Source organism: Vicia villosa, linkage group LG2, assembly GCF_029867415.1.
Source record: "Vicia villosa cultivar HV-30 ecotype Madison, WI linkage group LG2, Vvil1.0, whole genome shotgun sequence".
Classification (NCBI taxonomy): domain Eukaryota; kingdom Viridiplantae; phylum Streptophyta; class Magnoliopsida; order Fabales; family Fabaceae; genus Vicia; species Vicia villosa.
Genome location: NC_081181.1, coordinates 2378823 through 2401175, shown reverse-complemented (window position 1 = coordinate 2401175; position 22353 = coordinate 2378823). Strand labels below are relative to the sequence as shown.

Genomic DNA, 22353 nt, shown 5'->3' with positions numbered 1-22353 from the left:
GTCTCAGAACAACGGTTATCTATTGTGATAACCAGAGTGCAATCCATATCGCCTCTAATCCCGTTTTCCACGAACGTACGAAACACTTGGAGATTGACTGCCACATTGTCAGAGAAAAACAGAATCAAGGTGTCCTCAAACTTCTCCCTGTCAAGTCACATGATCAGCTTGCTGACTTGTTCACAAAGCCACTTCTCCCTCAACCTTTCAACGCTCTTATATCCAAGTTGAAGATGATAAACATTTATCAACCTTCATCTTGTGGGGGGATATCAAATCCTATGCATGAACAACCCACCAATAGCACACATAGTTAGTTAGGAGTCTGTTATATTTCAGTTACATGTATGAGTTTTATATACTATACAAGCTATAGGTAGCTTATGGTGTAGCTCAGCTTTACTTGTATATATACTTGCACAGTAACCTCTCCATAGCTAATGAGAATCTTCTTCTTTCATTATGTTCATTGAGTTTCATAATAAATTTTATGTTTATAACTTTTTATCTTTCTTTTTTCAAGCATTATAACAAAGAATGATTTCTATTTTATTGTATACATCAATTGAATCTTATAAATTATATTAGTTTTATTTTTATTATTATTTTTAATTTTTAATATTATTATTTTTATTTATATTAATATGATAATAATTATTAATTATCTCTAAATATCCTTTAAAATTAAATCATTATTTACGAAAAATAAAATTGTAAAATAAAATTTAGTTGTAAGTTATAATTGATTTAGTTTTAAGTTATTAAACTATTTAAGAGTTATGTAATGATAAACTATTTGATTTATTATAACATTTAAGTAATATGTATTATGAATAATTAATTTATTTTGTTAAATGGAAGAGAAATATGACATCTTAATTTTGTCATCATAAAGTTATATTTAAGAATCAAAATATCACATTGTCAAAAAAAAAAATCAAAATATCACTAATTAATTAAAAAAAATTAACATAGATTGGTTAAAAAATTAATAACTTAAAATCATAAATGTTAGAATCATCTATGTCTATAAAATTGAAAAAAAAAAAACTCTTTAAAGTTTCATTTTAATTTTCAAAATTATTTCTTATTTAATTTAATTATTGATGTGAAAATAATTAATTTATTGAGATGATTATATAAATTTTTTCGATTGATTAATGATATACATTGAGCTATAATAAATAATAGTTTTTTATACCCCATGAAATAACCAATTCATTAATCAGGTCACAACATATTTCTTCCACTACAATAAATAAATAAATAAATCATGAAAATATGAATCAAATTACTTGATAAACATAAGAACAGGGAAGAAAAAATCAATATGGTAAGATATAATATAATTTTAAAAAATTATTTTTTTAGAGAATATATAATTAAAACTTTTTTTGGACTTGACATTAAATAAAAAAATCTTAGGTTTTATAAATTATAGACTAAACACTAAATTAATAATTGGAATTTATATTGATCTACTCTTATATGTATTATGAATTTAATGATTAATCACAAATAATATATACAAATAATTTTATATAACACTTTTTTATAATATTGCATTATTCATGTAAATATGACATATCTTTCAAATTTAAAGAAAACAATTGAAATTATTTTATGTATAATTTATTAAGATTTCTCATACTCTAAAATTTTAATTTATATTTAAAAAAAATTCTCATGATTATAATTAACTATATTGAATCAAATACATTATTTCATTTTAAAAAAATAAGCTAAAAATTCTAAACAAACCCGTGCAACGCACGGGCCAAAAATCTAGTTTATATATAAATACAATGTTTTGTTTTCATTTACAACATTTGCTTTTGAAAACTCACACTACAATTTAAATATAATTTTTAATATACTTATTACAATCTACAATACATCTCTATTATATATATATATATATATATATATATATATATATATATATATATATATATATATATATATAATTTATTAAATTGATATTATAATAATAATAATTAAAATTATAATAATAATAAAAAAAATTAAATTTGATACAAAGAGTAACATAGAGACATCGAAATCAAGAATTAGATTTTACTTCATTAAAACAAAGAATTAAATTTGATTAAATTTGTTAACCACTCAAATCCTTAAAATTGGCTAAAGTTGAATAATTCTTCACACAAGAGAGTAACTATCAAACTCTTTAATTTCTTTTACGATATAACTTGGATTAAAAAACATAATTTTTTCTTAAATATTAATCTATTATCAATATTCTCCACCTTATAATATCTATAAGAATGAAAAACAACTCATGGCTCTATTTATATAAATAATATATCAATATACCAGATAAATATTTGAACTACATGTTTTTCTATTTTGTAACTTCTATTATATAATAATGATGAATAGAATTAATATTGAACTTATTTTAGTAACTCCTATTATATAGTCAAGGCCGGCCCTGTGGGGGTGCAAAGAGCGCTACCGCACAGGGCCTCCAAATTTACAGGGTCTCAAATTTTATTGGGCTTAATATAAATATGTAATTAAATAATATGTAAGGCTTTAGAAAGTATTTAATCACTTGTTTTGATATAGCTAAGGGGTTGGGCGCTTGTTTTGTGATGGATTTCTTGTGGGATTCGAATCTGAGGTTCTCAATTACTTCTATATTTTTCTTCATTATTAAATTAAAGAAAAGCTACAACCTGTACCTATATCGTTTTCTCATTATTAAATTAAAGAAAAGCTACAACCAATACCTATATCTATATCGTTTTCTCATCTTAACCAATGTATTTGATCGGGCTGTTATATTTAATTAATTTAAATATTTATTATATGGAACTTATTTGTTATTAATTTCTTATAATTAACTGTTTTACAATATTTTTTTTTGGGTATTGTTTCCTTCATAATAATGTTTTAAAACTTTAGCAAATGTATTATTTCATTTTACTTAGAGTATTATTAAGTATAATAAATTAACAATGTAAGTTATTAAATATAATTAAAATATTTTATTATTAATATTATCGAAATTATTCAAAAAATTATATTTTAATTAGTCAAATTTTTACCGAATATTTCTATATATTTTTTCTCCAATATTTAATTTTATTTACAAATTAAACGAATATAATTTTTAATCAGTTATTTTTCATCTATTAGAGGCCTAATTTTAAAATAGATCAGGGCCTCTAAATTGTTTGGGCCGGCCCTGTATATAGTAATGATGAATAGAATTAATATTTAACTTATTTTATTGATTATAATTTTCATTATGAATTTAATGGGAATACACCGACGATGTAAAGTAGTTTTACACCGTCAATGAATTATAACCGTCAGATTTTAAGTTATGTTTGACTTTTATTTTAATTATATATATTTTATTTTAGATAATATATAATTAAAACTTTTTTTGGACTTGACATCGAATAAAAAATTATTAGGTTTTGTAAATTATAGATTAAACACTAAATTAATAATTGAAATTTACATAGATCTACTCTTATATGTATTATGAATTTAATAATTAATCACAAACAATATATACAAATAATTTTATATAACACTTTTTTATAATATCGCATTAATAACGTAAATATGACCTCTTTCTAATTTAAAGAAAATAGTTGAGATTCTTTTATGTATAATTTATTAAGATATTTTATATTGTAAAATTTTATTTTGTATTTAACATAATTTTAAAGCATATTTAATCATATGATTTTAATTAACTATACTTAATCAAATATACTCTTTTATTTTTAAAAAATTAAGGTAAAAATCTAGTACAAAGGAAACATACATTCACCATGAACATAAACCCCTAACCGTAACAAAATCTATTTTTCTTAGTCATCATATCATTTGTGTTTATGGTGTCGTTGATACCTATGTGTTGTGCTTTGTCTGAACTGCTCATAGCCATCATACATTATTTTAGACAACTGTATTTTCACGAATCTTTATATACTCAGGTTGGAGATTTTCACATGCATTGTGAGTTGAGATTGACTTTAATAAAAACAATTCAAATGAATGAGAAGAACACGTCAGTTCAATCTTTTAGAAATAAAAAGGAAGAAAAAAAATATCTTTGAGATTTGCACATTAACATTTAAGAGATGAATTGACTTGAGATGATATCAGAAGATCTTCGAGTTGGATGTGGGGAAGGAGAAAATCGACAAGAAAGTGATGAGAGAGAACAAATGATGATGCTATGCAAATTTGGTCTAAACAAAAAAAGTGGAAAACCAATGAGAGAGAACAAATGATGTTGAAGGAAATGTACCCTTTGAGCACAAAGTTCTGAATTGATGGAGGAAATTTTTAGTTTAACCATTTAAAAGGAATGTCTAAAAAAATTTGAAACATAGAAACAAAGGAGATTTTTTTCCTCCACTTGCAAAAGAGATGTTTTCCCATAAATTTATATTTAGTCAAATTAAAACTAATGGCAAAGTTTAGTGAAAATTAAGTTTAACTAATTAAGGTACAGTTTGGCCGAACTTTTTTTCTACTTTTCCATTTTTTTTAAGAAGAAGGTGGGCCAAACAATATTTTATTTAAGCTCTTAATAAAAAAAGCCCATTTTTTAGAATGAAGAAAATTGAATAAAAGGAGCTTTTAAAAGAAGGTATTGATATGAACTTTAAACTAACTTATTCGGAGGTAATAATTTAGTCCTTGCATCGATTCCTTCCAAATACAATTTTTATCATTTTTTTAATATTATTTTCTTATTTTCTATATTATATAAAGAGCATGAGTGTTACCCTATTATGCTCCTGCCACTTTATTCTTCTTTTGCGCCGATTCTGTAAAAAACTTCTGCAACTGACAGGTACTATTTACTTTAGTTTTGTTCCGTTCACTATTTTGTTATGAGTATATTTTATTGTGTTTGTATGTGAAACTGGTTGTATATCACTTCAACATCAATATTTCTTCCCTACACAATATATTATATTATTATATTTGTACACCAACATTTGTATTGTCAAGTTTGTACTACTGTATCACGTTGTTTTCATTCCTTAAAAAAATTATATCATTATATTTGTGAGATTTATAGTAGTTCTATACAAGTTATTAGCATAAATAAATAATTTAATTTGACATAGTGGTTCTATAATGGCATCAGATTAATTGCATAGTAATATTAGTTTTAGGACTTGAATTTTATATAGTAGATGCAGAACATAGATAATTGGAATTTAGACATGGTTTTATTTTTTTTATAAAATAAAAAATTGATTGAGAAATTATTAAAATAATAGGTGAAAGATGAGTCAAATATTTTTTTTTACTCTGTCTTTTAAGAAAAACTTGAAAATATTTTTTTGAGGTATTTATAATTTTCTAATATATTGCAGCTATGTCTACAAAGGAAAATTTTGTATTAAAATCAGAAAATTTAGGAAAAGCAAAGTGGAATGATCCATTTGATACCAAAATGTTACTTGACATTTGTATGGATGAGATTCGAAAATGTGGAAAACTGGGGTTGCTTTTAGAAATAAAAAATGGAAAGAGATACGTGAAACATTCAACAAAGGTGCTAATAAAAGTTATACCCAAAAGCAATTGAAAAATAAAATGGATAATTTGAGAGTTGATTGGACTACCTGGAAACAATTATTGGGGAAAGAAACCGGCTTGGGATGGAATCCTCAAACTAGAAATATTGAAGCTGACCGTGCATGGTGGGATGCTAAAATAAGGGTGAGCATTGAAAATATTAATTTTTTTATTTAGTTAAAATTTAATGAAATAATAGTTTGTTTAAGTCATATCCTTAATTGATTACACAGGAGAATGTGAAATATGCAAAATTTCGATATCAAAAATTAGAATTTTGTGATGAACTAGAATTTATTTTTGGGGAGACTGTTGCAACGAGTCAACACCAATGGACACCAGCTTTGGGGGTACCATTGGAATCTAACGAAAAAAAATACTATTGATAATGTACCAGTAGAAAATATTGAAACTGATGAAGATGAATTTATTTATGTAGAAAATCCTCAACCAAAGAAGAAAATAAAGACTCACTTGACATGGGTGAGAAAGTGACAAAGGGTAAGACAAAAGCTGGTACTGCAACAACTATGAAAAATATATTAGAGAGATTGTTCAAGCAGCTGAAGGTCATAATGAAATTGAAAATGCTGAAATTACAGCCACGTCCCATGTCCATGGACAATACTCAATTCCAGATTGTGTTAAAATATTGAAAAGTTTAAAAGATGAAGAACTTTTGAATGGGCAACAATTTAGCTATGCTTTAGAGATGCTTAAAGATGAAAATAACCGAATCCTACTAATGTCCTTAAAAGATTCTACAAATGCTTTGGTAGAGTGGATTCTATACAAGTATGAGTGACAAAAATATATAATATTAGTTTAAGATTTAAGTTTCTATTTTCTATTTTTATTTACTTCTATGTTTTTAGTTGAGATTTGACCTCATGATATATTCTATAGTATTCTATCTATTTTGTTATTTGTCTTCAAGTACTTGGTTGTGAGTTTTGTATTGATATTTATCAGGATAATGCACATACAGCTATCACTTAGCATAAGTTAGTTACACTTAGCTTATCTTATATTAGTGGTTAGTGCAATTAGTTACTAATACAAGTGTATATATATATAAACAGTTCCATGTACATTCTTTCACCAATAATGAATAATGAATTCTTTTACTTTTATTTCTCATCTCAGTTGCGATATTATCATGGTATCAGAGCTCAATGAGCTCTGGTGACCACACCGCTTCTTCTTCCTCTACCCTGCATCAATATTCTGGAAGGTTCTCTTTTGCTTCCTTTTTTTTCATTCCTCAGATATTGAATTCCTTCTCTTCGTCAGAGCTTCCTCTGATTCTTCAATGGATCACCAGAGCTATGCCGATTTCGCAACAAACTCTGCAAATCCCTATTACTTGCATCCAAACGAGAGCCCTGCGCTGATTCTTGTTGCTCCACCATTGGACAACAAGAACTATCACACCTGGTCACGATCTATGCTACTTGCGCTGATCTCCAAGAATAAAGAGAAGTTTATCGATGGTTCGTTCCCAAAACCCTTCATCACCGATCCATTATTCGCTCAATGGACTCGCTGCAACACCATGGTGGTTTCTTGGATTCAACGCTCGATTTCTGCTTCGATTGCGAAATCCGTTCTATGGATCGACTCCGCAGCTGGCGTTTGGAAGAATCTTCAAATTAGGTTTTCGCAGAGTGACGTTTTTCGAATCTCAGATATTCAAGAGGAATTGTATCGCTTCCGCCAAGGTACTTTTGATGTCTCTGAATACTTTACTCAATTGAAAATGCTTTGGGACGAACTGGAGAATTACCGTCCCCTACCATGTTGTAGATGTTCCTTTACTTGTTCTTGTGGTGCCGTTGATTCCGCCAAGATCTACCGCGAACAAGACTATGTGATTAGATTCTTGAAGGGCTTGAATGAGAGATTTGCCAGTTCTAAATCGCAGATAATGATGATGAATCCAATGCCTAGCATCTACAAGGTGTTTTCACTCGTGATTCAGCAAGAACGAGAGTTAGGTCTTGTCTCTCCTACTGATTCAACTGATTCTGCAGTTTCTGCACTACATGTTCAAGGTTCTTCCTCAGGCAAAGGATATCAAAAGGGTAAATGGTCTCAGCAGTCCAAAGGCACTGGTCGTGTATGCACACATTGTGGACGCACAAATCACACCGTGGAAACATGTTTCCTGAAGCATGGGTATCCCCCTGGATTCAAGCAGAAAGGCAAAATTCCTCCGGCTAACGACTGCAATTCTCAGCCACAAGCCAACAATGCCTCAACTGCTCCTCCTGCAGAAGTGTCACAAGCCTCTTTTGGTTTTACTCAAGACGAACTTCAAAGTATCCGTGCCTTGCTTCAGCAATCCAAATCCAGTCCTGCTGTTAATTCCATAGTTTCATCTCCCTTAGCCCTAAATTCTCACTCTTCACACATTGGTAAGATTTCACACTTTTGGATATTAGACACCGGTGCCACTGAACACATTACTTTTAGTCTTGATCTCTTTACTTCTTATCATACAATATCTCCCATATCTGTTACATTGCCTGATGGCTCTCTTATGAATGCCTGCATAGCTGGTAATGTTGCCATTTCTTCTTCTTTATCTTTGCAAAATGTTCTATATATCCCCTTTTTTCATGTCAATCTGGTTTCTGTCCCTAAGTTGACTATTAACAATGATTGTCATCTTAATTTTTCCTCCAATCTTTGTCACATTTTGCAGAACCATTCGAAGAAAACGATTGGTACAGCTAGCTTGAAACAGGGTCTCTACATTCTTGATATTCCTGATGCTCCTTCCATGTGCAATTCTGCTATTTCAAATTCTTTTGAAACATGGCACTTAAGATTAGGCCATGCTTCTCATTCTAGTTTACAATTACTTGCAAAATCTTGTCCTATCATTCCTTGTAAAAACAACATGAATCCATGTGATTCTTGTCATTATGCTAAACAAAAGAAACTTCCCTTTCCCATTAGCAATACATGTACTACTTCTCCTTTTGATCTTCTACATGCTGACTTATGGGGGCCTTTTGCCACTGATTCCATTTTAGGCCATAAATACTTTCTTACTCTTGTAGATGATTACTCTAGGTTTACATGGGTAATCTTTCTCAAAAATAAATCTGAAACCAAACAAAGCGTTATTCACTTCATTTCTTCTTTAGAAAATCATTTTCATACTACTCTAAAATGCTTTAGGTCTGACAATGGGACAGAGTTCCTCACTTTACAGTCTTATTTTCTCTCTAAAGGCATTCAACACCAGAAATCATGTGTGGAGACTCCCCAACAAAATGGGGTAGTCGAGAGAAAACACCAGCACATATTGAATGTGGCTCGAGCTATCACTTTCCACTCTAACATTCCCTTAAATCTGTGGAACTTTAGCATCAAACATGCTGTTCACTTAATCAACCGCATTCCTAGTCCTCTATTAAACTCTAAATGCCCTTATGAAAAACTCTTCAATATTTTTCCTGTGATCATTCACCTTAAAGTTTTTGGTTGCCTATGTTTCTCCACTACTCTTCAAAACCATAGAACAAAATTCCAGCCTCGAGCCAGAAAAGCTGTTTTCCTTGGATATAAGGATGGCACTAAGGGCTACCTCCTCTATGATTTAAATTCCAATGAACTTTTCCTTTCAAGGAATGTCATTTTCTATGAATCTACCTTCCCTTTCAAAGGACCTCTTAAATCCAGCCCTGTCTCAACCCAAAACCCTTTGGATATTAATCATCCTCTCCTTGATTCTGATGTGGCTCCTATCCCAATTTCCCCTGACAGTGGTCCCACATTACAGCATGCTACACCTGAGTCACCTATTTTGAACTCTACACCTACTTCATCTGATCTGTCTCCTTCTCACACCTCTCAATCTTTATCCTCCAGTCCTATTCTAGTTGACATTGACCCTAATACTAATAATACTAATAACTCCAATACTCCTTCTTCTGCCAGCCTGGATGCTATTTCAGCTCCTGCCCCCCTATTAGAAAATCTACCCGAGCCAGAGTTTTACCTACCTATCTTCAAGACTACCATTGTAGTCTTCTCCCTCACTCTACCATCAACTCCTCTACCTCTATTCCATATCCTCTCTCTACCTCTCTCTCTTACCAAAACTGCTCCCCTACATACAAACAATTCTGTTGCACCATTTCATCCATCCCTGAACCAAAAACATATGCCCAAGCATCTAAATTGGATTGTTGGAAAAAGGCAATGGATGCTGAGATGGCTGCTCTTGCAGAAAACCAAACCTGGACTATTGTGGATCTCCCTGCAGGTAAGGTCCCAGTTGGCTGTAAATGGGTTTACAAGGTTAAATACCATGCCAATGGCTCCATAGAGAGATATATGGCCCGATTGGTTGCAAAAGGGTACACACAGTTAGAGGGTGTTGACTATTTTGACACATTTTCTCCTGTGGCCAAAATTACCACAGTAAGGGTACTTCTTTCTCTTGCAGCTATCAAGCATTGGCATCTTGAGCAACTTGATGTCAACAATGCCTTTCTTCATGGAGATCTCCATGAAGAGGTCTACATGTCTTTACCTCCTGGCTATGGCTTTTCTGATTCTAATAAAGTGTGTAAGCTAACAAAGTCTCTTTATGGTTTGAAGCAGGCTAGTAGGCAGTGGCATGCTAAGCTCTCCTCTTCCTTACTTTCATTGGGATACACTCAATCTGAGGCTGATCATTCCCTGTACACTAAAAGTTCTTCTTCTGGTTTTACTGCTCTTTTAGTCTATGTTGATGACATTGTCTTAACAGGTGATTCTCTTGCTGAAATTCAACATGTCAAGGCCTTTCTACACAATAAGTTTCGTATTAAGGATCTTGGTCACCTCAGATTTTTTCTTGGCTTGGAGATTGCTCGTTCTAGCAAAGGTATCTTCCTCAATCAAAGGAAGTATGTTTTAGAATTGCTTGAAGATACAGGTTTTCTTGGAGCCAAACCTGTCTCAACCCCTTGTGATCCCAATGTTAGACTCTCCTCTTCAGATGGGATTCCACTTGATGACCCTTCATCCTACAGAAAGTTAATTGGACGCCTACTCTATCTCACAAACACGAGGCCTGATATTTCTTATTCAGTACAACACCTTAGTCAATATGTGGCCAATCCCTTTGTCTCTCACTACCAGGCAGCTACTAGAGTCTTAAGATACTTGAAAGCCTTTCCTGCTCAAGGTATCTTGTTCAGCAGCTCCAGTCAGCTCAGACTTCATGGCTTTGCCGATTCTGATTGGGCACGATGTCCAGACACACGCAAGTCTGTCACTGGCTATTGTGTGCTCCTTGGTAACTCTCTCATTTCCTGGCGCTCTAAGAAGCAAAACACCGTGTCTCGATCGTCTACTGAAGCGGAATATCGAGCCCTTGCGTCTCTGACTTGCGAAATTCAATGGCTGAAATATCTGTTTGATGATTTCCGCATTGTTTTCTCTGCACCTGCCTCGTTGTATTGTGACAGCAAGTCTGCGATTTACCTTGCTCATAATCCCACGTTTCACGAACGCAGCAAGCACATAGAGTTGGACTGTCATGTCATTCGTGAGAAGTTACTTTCAAAACTCATTCATCTTCTCCCTGTTCCCTCCAGCTCTCAACTTGCCGATGTTTTGACCAAACCACTCCATGCTCCTCTATTTTTGTCATTTTTGTCCAAGTTGGGTCTATGTAATATCCATAGTCCAACTTGTGGGGAGGTATCAGGATAATGCACATACAGCTATCACTTAGCATAAGTTAGTTACACTTAGCTTATCTTATATTAGTGGTTAGTGCAGTTAGTTACTAATACAAGTGTATATATATATAAACAGTTCCATGTACATTCTTTCACCAATAATGAATAATGAATTCTTTTACTCTTATTTCTCATCTCAGTTGCGATATTATCAATATTTACGTTTATTTAGTTGAATTATTTTAAACAATAATATATTTACATTTATTTCCTTATTTTTTAAACTGAATTTCAGATGTTTTCTAATCAAATCAACGAGCATTCGAGAAAAGTTAAAAAAAGAAAATGTGAGTTTTATAAGATATGTTATGTTGCAGCAGTAGTTGCTTAGGACTATCATATGAAGTACCTAATGAAGCAAGGTAATAGATTTCTTTATTCTCATGGATGGACTTGGGTTCGAGAAACTCTTAACACTCCAGGTGAAAGTTATAACATGTTTAGGATGTGTCATACCCCAATTTTTGACCTAAGATACCACCTCATATCATTTGCATATGCATCATTTGCATCTCTAACAAATTGCATAGCTTGTGTTTGCTACTTGTGCTTAGCAGGATTTAATCAGGAAATCACTCATCAGTACAAGTAACAATCAATTAGGGCTTTGTTCTCCCTTCATTTCAAATGAATCATCTTCATCAACAACCAACATTTGGTCCCCAGAGATTCACTTCAACAAACTCAACAGCTTTGAATCGACTGAATTAGGGTTTTGACTGAAGACAGCATGCTCTTGACTTTTGCTCAGGATTTGACCTAATGACTTGGGACATGACCTCAAGACCCCAAGTGCATCATTTTGACCTAATCCATTGGCTCAGAACATCTCCTACACAAAGATTGATCAGACAAATCCTCAGATCAGGGTTTTTTGAACTATCAGGGACTAAAATCGGGGATCACATTTGGGAAACCCTAAAAACCCCCAGGAAGTCAATCAAAGGTTTCAATCATCCTCAAATAATCCCTATGACAATATACAATGGAAATTACATCTCAATTCAAGACCTACAGGCATCAATTTCATCAGGTCGACAATTAGGGTTTTTGACCTAATTCACTGAGCAACTGACTTTTTAATCAGGACATGGTGCCACAACTCAAATCATGGTTTAATATCCTCTAATAACTCAATATGATCCATTCACACTATTCATTTGATGAGGATAGCTTGTTTCACTTGAAATCTCCAGAAACGCGATTCGTCTGAAAAAGTCAACTGTACAAGATCACCATTGACTTTTGGGGAATTTTGGTCAACCATGACTTTTGAAGTTTTGAATCATCAATATATGATATGAGAAGTCATTTGATCAAGGAAAATCAAGAAAATCAATCAAGAATCAAAAAGTCAAAAGTTTGACTTTCATACTTAGAAAATTTTCTAAGTGTTTTTCAATGGTTTTTTCCAAACTTTGGAAGGGAATTTCTCAAAATTTCACCTACAAACTGAAAAAAACTTCCAACATGAAAGTTGTAGATTTTGATCCAATAAACAACTTTGACACATATAAATTTTTTCCATAAGATCAACCATTTAAGAGATATGGAGCTTCAAAGTTGGTACTTTTTGAAAACTTCACTTAAAACTTCATTTTTCTCAAAGTTCATGAATCTTTTTCACCCACTTCCTTAAGGATCTTGAAGAAACTTCCAACTAGGGTTTTGAAGTATGTAATATGAGCTTTCCAAAATGTCCAAGAGCATGAAAAAATATGGAGTGTAGCTATGGTTTTGAATTTTGACATTAGTGACCATTTCACTTGAAATTTCAAGCCATTTTTGCAAAGTTATGAACCAATTTGCCAAATAATGCAAGTAATGATACACCAAAGCAATGATTGAAGATATTTTTCTGATTTGAGACAGATGGGAAAGAGATAAGAAGCATAGCCAATTTTAACCATGGTTTAGTAACTTTAACCATATGCATTTAATGGTAAGATTCCTTTCTATCCTTTAAGTGCCAAATCACCAAAGAAGAAGCAAGTTGCAAAGCTCTGAGTTCAGAATGTTTGGCCTATAAATAGATGTGCAAATCACTCTTCAAATCACACCAAAACCTCACAATTATAGGTTTTCTCTCTTCTTTCTTAGAATGCAAGTTTCTTAAGTTTCAAAGAGGTAAATTCTCAACCTCTAAACCTTTGAAGTTCTGGCCAAGGTGAGGGTTCTAACATCTCATAAACATCAAATGTGATGTGTTTGATCCATCCACACACCCCAAAAACACCTAAATCTCAGAATCACTCTTCAACCACCATGTTTGCATAAAATGAGCCTTAACATATCAATTCTCATACCAAGCCATATCTGTCCAAGTTAATCATCCAAACACACTCCATATACTTCATATGAACTGTTCCAACCATTATCCATGATCTGAAACATCAAAATCAACTAGCTTGATCCTCACTTGAGCTAAACTGCAGATCGGGTACCACAAGGTGATCAAGAGGTTTTCAATTCACTCCAAGCATCCAGACATGTTCTATAAGGTCCATTGAAGCTGTCCAGATTGAGCAACAACATCTGTAACACCTCCAGGCTCAAATTCGATTTCCAGCTTTGCCATTTTTGAGGTAAGTGCTCATGAACTTCAAACTCATACATACATGCATCATAAATGAAAAATTGAGTTGCTATCATGTTTCTGCACTATCACTGATCAATAGCCCTCAATCAATTTCACAATTCATCAATTATACACAATTTCAGATTGAATCATAAGATTAGGGTTCTTCGTGTTCATCAGAAAACCAATGATCTTAGAGTGAAAATAAATGCAATTAAATGATACCATCGTGTTCCTTATGAAAATTCGAGCAAGATAGGCTATTCACTTGATCAAATTGGTTCAGTTTTAAGAAAATTCAAAATCAAATGGGGTTTGTGTTCTTGGCGCCATATTTTTGAAATTGAATTTAGAAACTTGATTCAAAACATAATCAATTCGTTGCAAATGATTAACAGACCACGCGCGTGGTCCAGTTGGTTAAACTTTTGAGTAATAACCTTAAGGTCACGAGTTCAACACTCATAAGGACCAAAACCATTTTTCTATCACTTGTTTTTTTCATTTTTTTACACAACTTTAATTAATTATTTAACCAATCAAAATAATTCATTTTCACTTCATTTTTTACACACCTCTTATTTAATATACATATTTTGACAATATCAAAAAAAATCACAAAAAAAGATTTATTTAATATACTTTTAATTAGGTTTAAAATGACATATTTTTAAGTGTTTTTAAATACTTTAAATATTGTTTTATTTGATTTTTTCAAACCTAATCACTTGTAAATATTTTTGTAATCAAACCCTAATCACTTAGGTCTTAATTAAGCATTAAAACTTGTTTTAAACTTAATTAAGTTGATTTCTTTCAAATTCAAATCGTTTTAAAACGAGCGATCACAATTCTTTTCAAAAACGAATAAACCATTTCTTTTTGAAACTATTGATTAAATTTTAATTGATCAATTGATTTTCAAAACGAAGTGGGGCCTCTCGAATATTAGAGAGTATAAGACCCACTCTTTTTTCCTTTTACAGTTTTTCTTTGTACAGAAAACTTTTTCAAAACAATACTTTTCAAACTGTTTTTAAAACAATAAATCTCACATCTTTTTTTCAAAACTACCCACCCTGTTTTATGAAAATAAAACAGGGGCCTCTCGAATATTAGAGAGTATAAGACCCACTCTTTTTCCTTTTTACAGTTTTTCTTTGTACAGAAAACTTTTTCAAAACAATACTTTTCAAAACAATCTTCAAACAGTTTTTCAAAAGCGAAACCTCGCGCTCTGTTAATAAAGCAATCAACCATGTTTTGTAAATAAAACACGGGCCTCCACGTAGGTATAAGTCCCAAGCCCTTTTGTACATACCCATCCCTGTACATGAAATTAGGTATTTCATTGTACGCCTTTTTGTACATATCTCGATCAATCTGATTTTTAACTTTGAATAACAAATCAAAAATGAAGGTTTTTCTTTAAATCTTCCCAAAAAAACCATGGGCCTCCATGTAGGTATAAGTCCCAAGCCCCTTTGTAAATACCTGTTTACATAGCTTTGAATAAATTCAAGCGGACCTCTCCCCGAGTGTGAGTCCCGAGCCCCTGCGTATACAAATGGATCATGCTTACAGGTATATTTCCTTCATAAACTCCATTATATACACACACTTTGTCATATATACAATTGTTCATACCTGTTCATGTTTGTTCATACTTGTTCATGTTTGTTCATATGTGTGATATGTGTGCTTGTTTAACTTAGTACAACACTAGGTTCCCCATAGCCTCCTATTGGGCTTCGTGCAAAGAATCTCCACTAGTTTAGGTTAGGACATAGAGTATGGTTTCCCGGTGAAATCGCTCTAAGAGCTCAGACCAACTATACCATGCCTCCCCTTGGGCTTTGTACAAACGAGTGACCCTCCCATAGCCTCCTCTTGGGCTTACAATGCAAGGACCCTGGATTGTCCCTCCCATAGCCTCCTCTTGGGCTTACAATGCAAGGACCCTCGGATAGCCTCCTCTTGGGCTTCGTACAAGGACCCACGGGCTTCTTATAAGCATCCCCAATATCCAAATCAAAAAACCCTAGGAGATTAGACATCTTTCATCTCTATGCTAGGAGTATCTCTTATATTTCATCACAAACAATCAATCAATCAAACTTTTTTGCCACAAGGCTGGCTAATCAATCAAACTTTTTTGCCACAAGGCTGGCTAATCAATCAAATTTCTTTTTGCCACAAGGCTGGCTAATCAATCAAACTGTTTTACCACCGTACTGGATGATTAATCAAAGTTTTTGTCACAAGGCTGACTTCATTGAAACTTTTGCCACGAGGCTGGCTGATTAATCAAAACTTTTTGTCACAAGGCTGACTTCATTGAAAGTTTTTGCCACAAGGCTGGTTAAACAACAAAAACATCTTTATCATTCTAAGCACCCTAAGTGGCATGGCCCCGGGCTTATAATGAAAAGATTTTTCAAACAAAAAACAAACAGATGTATGTGATGATATAAATTAGATACATCTAGCATTTAGACGACATTTGTCTATTTTCCTTTGCTTCCACTAGCATAAGTGGGAACTACGATTGCTCTGACTTTCTCAACATCCCTTTGAGAATACGTAGGCACAAGGTCGATCCTTGGCGAGCAAAATAAAACAAAAAAAAACCATTTAAACCTTAGCACCCGTAGACCCCGAGCTACAGATGCTCTGATTCCCTCTAGGGGATATGTATGCAGAGGATCGCGATGATCTTTGCGAGCATAATCAAACAAACACCTTAGGTCCCACCTCTTTCTCACAAGAACCTCCACCATAACAAGAATGGAATAAACAAAACAAAGAAACCTATAGAGTACTATAGATACGTTGGGTGCTAATACCTTCCCTTCGTATAACCAACCCTCTTACCCAAGATCTCTCCCCCACTTTTAAGGTTATTGCAACTTTTTTCCTTTTCCTCTTTTGGAAACAATAAAAAGTTTGGTCCGTAAAAAAGAAAAATCATTTTTTGAGCACTCGAGCCCAAAGAAGGCATCAGGTGTCTCATCCCAAAAAAAGACAACGATTTTTCCCCGCGACAGAAAAATGGCGACTTCACTGGGGAACATCTTTTTATTGTTTCCAAAGAAAGGGTTATTTCTATTTGTTTTATTTTTATTATGTTCTTGTTTGGTTCTTTGGTTCTGTTACTTGTGTGGATTCTGTTACAAGTGATACATTATGGACAAATCCTAACCCGGATTAAGTACACATAAGAAATTAGGTGGAGGGTATAGTCATGTGCAGGCGCACGTGAGAATCCTTCCGCTCAGTGGAGGTTCCTTGTTTGTAATATATGTTTAGCGAGTTAATTGCGAAGACATTATTGCTTTCATTGAACTGTAGAAGCTGAGAGACCGTAGAACCCCAACCCATCCTGGCCTTATTAGGTTGTGGTGCAGAAACTATTCAGGTGAAGACTTGGATTAGTTGTCATGCGGAGAACCACACTCAGACGAGTTTTTCTTGAGAATATTACTGGCTCATGAGTTTAATTGTGGAAAGCCGGTAATATCCGAAAGAAAAATGTAGACTCTGACGTATCAGTAGAACATGTTGTACAGGTGATTAACTAGAACTATCCCATTTTTGGTTCTCTGACCTCATGCTCGTGACGCTGGACCTTTGAACCTGTGTGTACCATGTATTTGTATTGCCATTACCATGTCTGTATTACCATGTATGTGCTACCATGTATGTGTTACCATGTTTGAATATGTGGCATCCATCCATCCACGCATTCATACATCCATAAAAAATAAAAAAATCTTTTTCCATAAAAACATGATTTTTCCAAAAATTTAGAGAATTTTCTTTGCAAACATTATAAGGTTAAGTTATGGAAAAAAGGTATACCAAGAGGTACGGTTTCAAAGAGCCTAATGTGGAAAGACTGAAAGAGTTAGCATCTTTTGTACAAGATCCTTCTGATTTTAGGAAAAGCCATGGAAAGCTTTTGCCTATTTTGAACACTCATGTTGATGAAGGGCTTCTCAAAACTCTGGTTCAGTTTTATGATCCCGTCTACCGGTGTTTTACCTTTCCAGACTATCAGTTGGTACCAACCTTGGAAGAATATGCCAATCTTTTGGGTATTCCTGTGTCTGACAAAATACCTTTCAATGGTTTGGAAGCCATTCCTAAGTCACCAGTCATTGCAACAGGAAATCTGAAGTAGAGAGTAATTGGACTACCAAAGGAAACCTTCCAGGTTTGCCTTCACAGTTTCTAATAAAGAAAGCCTTTGACTTCATCGAAACTGGTAGCATGATAGCTTTTGAAGCTGTACTAGCCTTGCTCATCTATGGGTTGGTTTTGTTTCCCAATATCGACGACTTCGTTGATATCAATGCCATAAAGGTCTTTTTGAATGGAAATCCCGTTCCGACTCTGCTTGGTGACATGTATTTCTCCGTCCATCATAGGAATCACCAAGGTGGTGGAATTATTGTATGTTGTGCACCTCTGTTGTTTAAATGGATTGTTTCACACTTACCTAAGTCTCCCATTTTCACGGAAAACCGGGAAGGTTTGCGATGGTCTCAAAGACTTATGTCTCTTACCCATAATGATATTCAGTGGTATACCTTGGCTCGCTGCGGTACAGAAACCATTGAAAGTTGTGGAGAATTCGCCAACGTACCCCTCATTGGTACACAAGGAGGAATTAACTACAATCCGGTCCTAGCCCGACGACAACTCGGGTATGCAAATTCAACTAAACCCATTGGATCTACAGTGGAAAGTTACTTTTATCAGGAAGGAAATGATCCTCAGGGGTTGAAAACAAAAATGGTGAAAGCCTGGTACGACATCCGATGGAAAGAAAAAGGTGAGACAAAGAACTGTATCGCTACGAGCGCCTACACCTGTTGGGTAAGGAAAAGAGCAAGGGAGTTTCAAATGCCTTATGATTATGAAAAACCCATGTTCCCTGTGGTGCCTCAACGACTTAACATTCCTGCTATGGAGGAATACCAAGACACTTTGACCAAGATGAGGATAGAGAAAGACGCTTGGAAAGAAAAGTTTCGAAGAACTGATGTGGAAAATAGAAAGTTGAAGAAACAAGTGAAAGAACACGAAGAAACTCTCTATTATCAGGATGGATGGCTCATGAACAAAGATGAGAAGATCCGTCGGAAAGATGCCGCAATCAGAAGATACATCAAAGAAAGCAAGAAAAAGCTTGAAGGCTCAACGAGCAACGCTCCGATACCTGACAATTGGAAGAATGTGGTTGACAAGCTGAGAGCTGAAAAGGCCGAGTTGAAAGCTCGCTATGGGAAAGAAATCATGAAGCTCAAGTTGCACAATGCATTTGGTTCTTCGTCTGATGAAGATGCTTAGGATTTATTTAAATTTTCATTTATCATTTGCTTTTGTAAGGAGCTACGCTCCAATGTTGTAACATTTCCCATTATTTGAATAAAAGAATAGTTTGTGTTCAAATGTTTGCAAGGAAATAATCTTTAAAATGTTTGGAAAAAATCATAAATTTCTTTTTGCATACATCATTCTGCATATCGAGTCTGTTGTATAGAGTCTTATCTTTTGGATCTTTCTCCAATAGATCGTCAAGCTGTCGCGTCTCAAAGTGTCTCGACCACGCTCACAATCAGATCACAGATACAATACTCGTTCAAGTAGAAGAAGAGTAATGGAACACTCTGAACAAGAGAATATTGAGCTCCGTGGTACGGTGACCACCCTTCAGGAAAAGTTGGAAAGTCTTACTACTCTGGTTGACTCCTTAATGACCGCACAAAATCAGCCGCCGCCACCCAACAGTCAAGCAACGGTAACATCTGAGGTCACTACTCCAGTTTCTACGGTTGCATTCGGCATTCCATCTTTCTCCATGCCAGAAGGTTGGGGCACGCCTTTCAGCTTTGGTACAGGTTTCCGCCATAATGTTTCTGGGGTTCAAACATCCACAACTGAAGCGCCTGCTGCTCAGAGTTCACAGTTCACTCCAAATCAGGGGATAACTTTTTCTCAAGTTACTATGGCACTTTCTCAACCCACTATGACGGTTCCGACTCCTATGGTTCACACTGTTACTTACGGAGACAATGAGGTTTATCATGATCAGGGTGATAGCACAAATCAGCGTAATCTTGTAGGAGATCTCCAAGAGCAGTTCAACAAGATTCAGCTGGAAGTCAAAGCTATTCGTGGAAAAGATTTGTTTGGAAAGAATGCCCAGGAGCTATGTTTGGTTCCCAGTGTACAAATACCAGCCAAGTTCAAGGTCCCAGACTTTGAAAAATACAAAGGAAGTTCTTGCCCACAAAGTCATCTTGTGATGTATGCCAGGAAGATGTCTACTTATGCAGATAATCATCAGTTGCTTATCCATTACTTTCAAGACAGTTTGACTGGTGTCGCACTGAAGTGGTACACAGGTTTGGATAGCACCAATATTCGAACTTTCAATGACTTAGGCGAGGCCTTTGTCCGACAATACAAGTATAACTCGGATATGGCTCCAGACAGAGATCAGCTTCGATCCATGGCTCAGAAAGACCATGAAACTTTCAAAGAGTATGCCCAACGATGGAGAGAAACTGCTGCTCAGATTAATCCACCGTTAAAAGAAAAAGAGATGACAAAGATCTTCTTGAATACTCTCAGTCCGTTTTACTATGAACGCATGATTGCTAGTGCTCCAAGTGATTTCACCGAAATGGTAAACATGGGGATGCGTCTAGAAGAAGGAGTCCGAACCGGACGTCTAACTAAAGAAGGTGGATCTTCAAGCGGAACCAAAAAGTTTGGAAGTGGTTTCCCAAAGAAGAAAGAACAAAGTGTTGACATGGTGTCCCAAGGAAAGCCAAGAGGAAATGTTAATCGTCAACGACAGGTAGCTGCTATCGCACCAGCCGTTAATACAACACCGAATCCGGGATTTACTCCGCAGTTTCAACAACAACAGCCTCGACAACAGGCTCAGCAGTTCAGCAATAATCAGAATCGTGTACAAAGAGCTCCACAGTTTGATCCGATTCCAATGACCTACACAGAATTGTACCCTGCTTTGATTGAAAGAGGTCTTGTTCAGACTAAAGCACCACCACCAGTACCTGAGAAACTCCCATGGTGGTACAAAGCCGAGGTCTCATGCCCTTATCATCAAGGAGCGCCTGGCCATGATCTTGAGCATTGCATAGCTTTGAAACATGAAGTTCAGAGGTTGGTAAGATCTAATCTCCTCTCTTTCAGAAATTTGAATCCAAATGTGCAAGCAAATCCGCTGCCCAATCATGGAGGGCATGTTGTAAACATGGTGTATGGATGTCCTGGTCCGTACCGAGTCTATAATATCAATTTCTCAAGAGCCAATTTGGTACAAATGCACGCTACTCTCTGTCGAGGGCAGAATTTTCGCCAGCATCACTATGGTTCCTGTAGCATATGTTGTGTAGATTCTCATGGATGTTCGATTGTGAGAAGAGATCTCCAAGTACTGTTGGATAATGGTACTATTCAGATCTACAGAAATAGGAATGAAAATGAAGTTAACATGATAGGATGCTATCCGCATGAGCTTTTAGTCTCAGATATCAACTCGGAAATGCCTACAGTTAACGTCATCGTTCCTCATTACAACATGCCTGAGCGCATGGAAGTTACTTATAACAAGCCGAAGGCTCCTGTTGCTCCTTTGATCATTTGTCTACCTGGACCTGTTCCCTATGACTCTGACAAGGCAGTTCCATACAATTACAATGCCACAATGATAAAGAATGGACAAGAAGTTCCTTTACCTACTCTTTCATCTGTCGTGAACATCGCTGATGTGAGTCGAGTAACAAGAAGTGGACGTGTGTATACTCCGCTACCTCCGAAGCAACCTGTTGCTCCTGCAACTGGGCAAAATCCTGTCAATACACCAGTAGGGAATCCTGTGGAAACTCCTGTCAGTAATCCAAACACTGATGTTGGTCAATCCAGTGGAACCAATGTCAATCCCGATTTTGATGAAATTTTGAAGCTTATCAAAAGAAGTGAATACAAGATTGTGGATCAGCTTATGCAGACTCCTTCAAAAATCTCAATACTTTCATTGCTGTTGAATTCAGAAGCCCACAGGGAAGCCCTGATGAAGGTCTTAGATCAAGCTTTTGTAGATCATGATGTGACTGTTGACCACTTTGATGGGATAATAGCCAACATAACAGCTTGCAACAATTTAAGCTTCTGTGATGAAGAACTCCCCGAGGAGGGTAGAAATCACAATCTTGCTTTACACATTTCTATGAACTGTCAGTCAGACTCTTTGTCCAATGTATTGGTAGACACCGGATCTTCCTTGAATGTGATGCCAAAGACGACTCTTGCTCGTTTGTCTTACCAAGGAATGCCTATGAAGTTCAGTGGTGTAGTTGTCAAAGCATTTGATGGATCGCGAAAATCTGTTATCGGCGAGGTCAACCT

The 22353-nt window shown here is 34.7% G+C and overlaps 1 pseudogene; it reads left to right on the top strand.

Annotated features, from left to right (window-relative positions):
* The first annotated feature begins 5380 nt into the window (after window positions 1-5380).
* Window positions 5381-6388, top strand: LOC131645753 (uncharacterized; annotated as a pseudogene).
* Window positions 6389-22353: the final 15965 nt, after the last annotated feature.